The sequence below is a fragment of the Drosophila santomea genome, chromosome 2R, assembly GCF_016746245.2.
Source record: "Drosophila santomea strain STO CAGO 1482 chromosome 2R, Prin_Dsan_1.1, whole genome shotgun sequence".
Classification (NCBI taxonomy): Eukaryota; Metazoa; Arthropoda; class Insecta; order Diptera; family Drosophilidae; genus Drosophila; species Drosophila santomea.
In genome coordinates, this window is record NC_053017.2 from 437791 (window position 1) to 445524 (window position 7734).

Genomic DNA, 7734 nt, shown 5'->3' on the forward strand with positions numbered 1-7734 from the left:
TTAATAGAAATATTAAAAAAAAAAGGATATAATATTAATTTTTTGTCTCAAAGTATGACGTATTGAAGTTTGAAATAAGAGAGAATACTTTAGTCGAGTTCCTGATAACCGGAAGGATATGCGTCTATGTCTCTGGACATAGACGCATCGCAAGTTTCTTTAAAAATGTTGTGTCTAACTAACGCCTAAAAAATCGGCAAAAATTGTTGTATTATTCTTGTAAACATCTATCGATTTGTCGTCTAACGCCCACAAAACACCCAAAACAGCCATGCCAACAATTTGAAAAATTTGGTATTTTTTGTTCATTCTATTAATGTTTTTCCCAATTTTGATCGACGCCACTACTAAGTAACGGTTATCTGAGAGTCGGGAAACTATAGCTTTCTCTTCTGTAATTATGATCGTTACCCGTAGAGTAAAAGGGTACACTAAATTTATTCAAAGTAAGTAAAAGGTACAAGGAAGCAAGGAAAATGCTACCGTAACAATTCCTGTTGTAAAAAATAATATGACCAAATAAAAGCTAAAACGTATGCGCATACGCATACAAAAGTGTTTATAAAAAATTTATAAAAAAAAGTTTGGTAGTTCTCCAACTTCTCCTATTTGCCCTTATTCTTAAAAAAAAAAAATTTTAAAGTCTCGTGTACTAATTAAAAATTACGAATTATACGTCTATAAACATTTCATCTTTCATGATCACAACCGGTAACGAGAACCAAATCCCTTAGAACCATATGTTCTAGTGATTTTGGCCGGATGGTACGGTGGTAAAAGTGTTCAAAGCTTAAAATAAATTCAAATTTAAAATAAGAAAATTAGCCCATGAGAATCAAAATTAAGTTATGTGGGCAGAACAATGCACCTTCCTCCCCGTCTTTATTTTACTCAAAATTCTCTCCTCATTTTATTTTCTATAAAAATGATATGGTATCCTGATAACTTTTCCTTTTCATTGTATGTCATTGAGTTTACAGAGACTTTGTTAAAAGAGAGACCCTCAGGAATTCTGATGGGCGAGGAGGTGCGGTCCTAATTGTGGCTGAGTCCACTCCCGTAATCAGAGGGATAATGACCGAAAGCTTTGTTTCACATACATTTCGTCTCTTATGAATTCTTAGATTGTCCGCTATCCAAATCGTTTGAAATTTGCTGATAGGTGTCAATTGGTAGTTATACACATTGCTGCCAACGCTTCTGGGCAATAAACTGCTAAAATAACCTTCCAAACCTGCTAGAAACGGCTAGATCAAATTCAAAAATAGCAAGAAAAAAAGCCATTTTGGTTTTGATGAATTTTTTTTAATATATTGCTATTTGAAAATTGAAAGGCAATTATCCAGTTCAATGAACTCCATATTTTCCTCAGCAGTGTACGAGTTATTTGTTCCAATAATATTTAAGTACTTTTGAGGCACTTCAAAGTTGTGACATTTGTTATACCGTCGCAATCCATAACTGTGAATATACATTAATTAATGTTTAATAAAAAGTCAAAGTTGTTAATATTGTGTTAAAAAATATTAATTACTGTATGTGTAAAATCGAATTAATTGTGTCAATGTTTATTGAGTTTTCTGGCTTCGATTTTACAATGTACATCTGACTAATCTGACACACGTTCGACTTCCGCGTTTGACCACGGCAGCGATAGTAAGTAAAAAACGAACGCTTTAAATCGGTGATTGCCTTCCGAATCCACATAATTGTTTGCCTCTGCCCAAAATTTTACAGTGCAAGCCGTATTTTCCCATTTTAACAGATGTATGTTGTTATATTGTAGAACGACCTGTTCAATCTCAGAGACAGGCAGTTTGAAACGCTCTAGAAGTTTGAAACGCTTCTAGTTTTACAATTTTCTCAACAGAAAAAATGTCGATTTGCTGAAGAATTTGGAAGTTTTTGGGTAATCTGAAAAAAAAATGTATAAAATAAAAGAAGTGTTAGCCTAATTAATTATATATATAGAAAATTGCTTACCTCTGTTTAAGCTCATCTATACGTCAAATTATAAACTCCGTGCACCTAAATCGAATCTCTATTTCCACTTTGACTTTGTCGCCATCAAATTTTGTGGCGCACAATATATCCATGTGATCGATGGGTGAAATAGCAGAATGGGATGCAATATACAAACATAAGGCTGCTTCTTTGCTTCGTTTTAGGAAGCACATTTGGTGTAAACACAATTTTATTTTTTTGAGTAAAGCAACTCGTTGCCGCCTTATGCTTCTTGGTTTTTGTATGTCCCTGCAAATCGTAAAGCTTTGAAACTATACTAGATTTGCAATATCGGCAATAACGCTTATTACCGTCATTTGGATCAATTGACATCCAATCCTTGAACAACGGATCGCGAAGCCAAGTGTCTCGAGATTTTTATTTATACTGAACTTTTGGCATTTTAGTATAACTTTTTGCTGCGTCTTTAGCCTTACAATACAAAAAGATGGCAATGCTGCATCGGTTTTATGTACTATGTATTGCAGCAACTATCGATTAATGTGATGTCACGTTTAACGTTAAGGGAGTGCTGCCAGAATTTTAAATAATGCTATAAGAGGAGAGATTGATTTTCAACCAGAGAGAACGCTATAGTCGAGTTCCCCGACTATCTGATATCCGTTACTCAGCTAGGTGAATTGCGAAGGAGAGTCTTGAACACTGACAGTTTTTGGCGGCTTGTGGGCGTAAGAGTGGGCGTGGCAAAAAGTTTTTTGGCAAATAGATAGAAATTTACAATACTAATACAAAAATGAAAAAATATCAAAACATTTTTCAAAAGTGTGGGCTTGGCAGTTTTGGGCGGTTTGTGAGCGTTAGAGTGGGCGTGGCAACATGAATCGACAAACTTGCGCTGCGTCCATGTCTCTGGAGTCTGTGTGCTTAATCTCAACTTTCTAGCTTTAGTAGTTCCTGAGATCTCAGCGTTCATACGGACGGACAGAGGGACGGACAGACAGACGGACGGTCAGACTGACATGGCCAGATCGACTCGACTCAAGAATATATATTATTTATATGGTCGGAAACGCTTCCTTCTGCCTGTTTCAATGAATCTTATATACCCTTTTACTCTACGAGTAGCGGATATAAAAATGTTAGATTTCCCGCCAGCAGCTAGCTAACAGTTTTTCCTGCATTTGACATTTGAAAAAGGCCAGTTCTGACCGGCAAAAGGCTAAGTTGGCAGCACTGGTTATACATAAATTTACTTTTCCATATTGCACAACATGACTTCATTGACGGCTTTATATATTGTTGTTGCTAGTTAATTATTTTTGAAATTTAGTATTTCGGTTACTATGTTTTGTAACAACTCCTGAAAGTGTGTTTTTATCTTATTCAACATGAACATCCATTTCATCTTCTTTTTCGCACTTTCACTAGCTGAATAACTGGGAACTCGACTTTAGCATGCTCTGTTGTTGTGTCTTCTCTTATGCTAATGAAAAACATAATATTGCGTCGCTCTCTCTGTAAAGATGTATTATTTATAAAATTTTTTACTAACAGCTAACTAAGTTTGTTCAATCCTCGAATGGTCCATTGTCATTGCGACATTTAGCACTTTTTTAATAATTTTTTAAATTATAAAGTCCAAATTCTTCTAAAGAAGAGGAGGTATCAACCGTACATAAAATTCAGATACCCCCTTTCTTTGGTGATATCAAATAATGGGATCTTATTAATGTGCTCTTTACAAAACTCATTCACACTTGGAAATTTTTAACCGGGTTGTATGCGAAAAAGAGAAAAAAATTTTCTGAACACATAAATAAAAGAATACATATGGTATCCAATAATCCAATAAGAACATTTATTGACACAATTAATGAGTCAATATATATGATAAAATTAAGGGCAAAATTATTGAAAGATGTTTGTAATTTTTGATCACATAATTCTTTGATAATTTAATGAAGAGTTCGTAGTTAAGTGTTTTCGTGCCTGTGTCCTGTGTAAGGACTCAGGTCGAGGGAGGGGCATCAGGTCATGGTGCCTGCCAGCGTAAGCTCGTCGATTTTGGGTCGTGGAATCTTGGTAAGACCCTAAACTTCTCCAACATAACGAGAATAAATATTAGTGGTGCCCGAAAATTTCGTACCGTTCGTCAGTCAGCAGTCCTCACTGCCCCACAAGCTGTAGCTTGATCGTAAAACGATCGGGCAATGTTTCGGCCACGTTCCCTTCCCTTCATGCGGGCCGCACAACGATGTCAAGGTTGTCCGTCAAACGTTATGTCATCTTTTTTGACCTTCTCTACTTCTCGCGTCAGCGCCCCTTCTGTAAATGTTTACCTACTCATTTTGTTGTAGTTAAAATAATAGCATAATTTTATTAAGTAACAAATTGTTGGCTAGTGCCATGTGTAATGTGTATTAAAAAAAAAGTATTAAAAGGCTAGCATACAAAAATTATGATAAGTTGGTTATATTTGTTTATAGCGAGGAGTATCGAATTTATTACCAAGCAAAGGTGCGCACGTCAACAAAAATGTTGGCTCTTCACGACTACAAACGTCGCTCTGAAGCTCTTGTTTTTGCATAACAAAAACAAGTCGGATTCTCGCCGCTGAAAAGTAATTTTTATTTAAGAAAATATCGAACACATAATATTTAATTTCTATTAATAAAATACATTGCCTGGAAGAGGCCAACAATAAAATATTATTCTTTAAACCTGACACCCCTCGGTTACCATTGTTACAAAAATATACTTATATATACTAATGGTGTAAAATTAAAATGAGCACGATCATATATGTATATATATGAATATAGAGAAAACTCGGGAACTTACCCGACTTTAATCCGGAGCGATGAGATCTCGACGCGTTGGATCCTGGGTGTTGCTATATATATATATAGTGATGGAGTTATACATACATGCATTCGAGCACCAATTAATTGTAACCGAACTATAGCTTTAATAGAGTCAGGAAGATCAATAAAGCAGCGATGAATTCCAGGGTATGCTGCAGCCCTGCTATTTCCTGCTTGTGGTCGACAACCTCCACGGTGTTGATCACATTAGCTGTGTTGTCGGAGGCTTTAGACTCCTTGCCGCCCATCCTGAGAGTTTTGTGAAACTATGGTCTTCCTTCAAAGTGTGTTCCTTGTTAGTCTTTGATTCTTCCAAAGTAGGACCTGTTATTTTAAGGGTTGATAGCGTCCTTGTTCCTCGACATTTTTCCCATGACTGGAGTTATCCCGAGTGTTGCTGGTTCAAGTTTAAGTGTTCCAGGATATTCACCTTTTGGATGTTCACCTACGGTCTACGGTCTTTTTATACTGGCATAGAGCTTTTTCTGATCTATTGGTCTCTAGGAATCCTATTTCTAACTTTCTCTATTTTGGAAGTCAATACCCCTTCGGTGAATTGTGCCCGGAACTGGTGTGGGTTTTCTTTTCTTTATGCAACCTGGTCATCGGAGTCCCGATTATTGTCGACTTGCACTTTCTTTGTCGCAATCCAACTGAGTCAACGCGGTGATAGTACCCCTTCCCCTGTTTTTAGATTCTGGTTTTGAATCTTCAATAATCAAAGTCTTACGATCTCACGAAAAGGGTGTACGCAACAGGCTCGAAGTGATCGATGTGTTTACGCATGGAATGACTTCGCAAAAGAAAACCGTTCTCCATTTTCTTTTATTTTGGTTGTTTTTTAGTAGATTTTCTTTTCTTGTTCTCATTATGCGCCCATAAGCGGGTGGCTTCGACCCACGACACTCTGCTGACTGCGCTAGCCATGCTATTTATAATGATAGATGTTATCTGTTGTGATCTATTTTTTTTCTTCAAGAATGCTTCTGCTACTTTTCAAATACAACTCATACTAGCACCGGTATCTAGTAGTGCCAGTATTTCTACTCCATCACCCTTAGTGATGTCTTGTTGTACGTTCATCTCCGTGTCCGCGACTTTCTGTTTAAAACGTCGGTGTTCAGTTATGTTTTCATAAAGTTTTGGTGTCATGCCAATGCATATTCCTGCTCTCGTTGTTCTAGGTTCTTATGTGATCGATAATTCTGCTTGAGCTTAAGGTAATTTACGGGTATGACGAATTTCCCGGTTTGTCGTCCTTACCGGGCTTCTGGCAAAAATGACAAGTAAACTCATGGAATCGAGACGTGCATGGATTCTTGTTTCCGGGGTGTTGGCGCATCATTATCGCATCGGTTTCCCATGGTTCCCTCCTTTTTAAGCTCTGCCAGAGATCTTATTGGGGACGTCAACAATTTGGGAGTTCAGGTTGTCCTTCAAAAGTTCTACAAATTCATCCTCGGCGATCTTGTGTTTTAACTTAAAGTGTAAGATGTGCATGTCGGAGACATAATCGCTGAAGGACTCGTTATACCCTTGTTTCCTCTCTATCAATTCTTTGAAGATCAAAGCCATTTCCAGTTGTAGAAAAAGCACGTTTCATTTCCCTGGTGAGCGAATAGTAATCAAAATCGTAATCCTCGGATCAATCCTCCATGAGTGGCCAATATCACTTGCTGGCTGCGCCGATCAGCAGACTATGAAATTCTTTGAACACTTGCTGTCGACTTATTCCATGTAATTCTTGTAACCTTTCCACACGGAATAAAAATCTTTCAACGGTCATACCGCGGCCGGTTCCGTCAAATTTTAAGTTCCATTTATCTAGCCAAAAACCCTTTTGTGCTGGCGCTTGAAACGTTAGACTACGACTACGACTACGGGGTATCTTGATGTCTTAGAAAGCTATCCGTCGGGTTTCTGGGTAGTCTAGGTGGTGTTGCCATTCTTGGTTGTTACGTAAAGGTTTGTGTGGCTTGTAACTCAGACACTTCCTTCTTCAGAGCGTTTATTTAAGCGATCATTTCCAATTTCGCATTTTACTTTGTTTCACTAAGTCCATCAGTTTTTTTTCCCGCCTATCGGCAGTCTATTCCTCCGGCTGCTTCATCTATTGTGTTTTCAATCTGTTCGGACAATTGTCCTACCTCTTTCGGCAGGTTTTCAAAGTTTTCAAGACTCTCTTGATTAAGAGCCTCATATAGTCGGGGGGTGTCTCACGCACTTGCACTTCTTGAGTTCGCGATCGGGTTACTCTCCCGGTGGAGGGTTGAAACAATACTTTCTCTTTTGCCCCCTTAATTTGGATTGGATTGCTCTATTTAAGACTTGTTTTTGGTGTTCTGCTTGGTATGCAGCTAAATATATGACACGATCTACAGTGAACGTTGCTGAAATAAGATAGGTAAGTTGGGGTGCTGTTACGCCATTAATAAGTCTCTCTCAGTCAAAAACTCGTCCAGTATTTTTTTTTTTAATTTCCTGCTATTCCTCTCGGGAACTAAGGGCTTCTACGAGAGCCTTCCATCGAATTCTGTTTTGTGCTGTCTGTTTAGCATTTTCCCATGTTATGTTTATTTGGGCAAGTTCTTGTTGAGCGGTTCTTCTCCATGTTGCTCTTGGCCTTCCCACCGTCCTCCTTCCTTGGGGGTTCCAGTCCAGTGCCATCCTTACTATGCTACTAGGGTTTCTCCTGAGAGCGTATAAAATAAAAGAAGTGTTAGCCTAATTAATTATATATATAGAAAATTGCTTACCTCTGTTTAAGCTCATCTATACGTCAAATTATAAACTCCGTGCACCTAAATCGAATCTCTATTTCCACTTTGACTTTGTCGCCATCAAATTTTGTGGCGCACAATATATCCATGTGATCGATGGGTGAAATAGCAGAATGGGATGCAAT

The 7734-nt window shown here is 37.7% G+C and overlaps 1 long non-coding RNA gene across 1 annotated transcript; it reads right to left on the reverse strand.

Moving 5' to 3' along the window:
- Positions 1–1316: 1316 nt before the first annotated feature.
- On the reverse strand, positions 1317–2494 carry LOC120445204. The gene is made up of 4 exons (XR_005615727.2): positions 2316–2494; positions 1984–2253; positions 1535–1914; positions 1317–1461 (listed from the first exon to the last, which is right to left on the reverse strand). It is a non-coding gene; the product is annotated as an uncharacterized LOC120445204 (long non-coding RNA).
- Positions 2495–7734: the final 5240 nt, after the last annotated feature.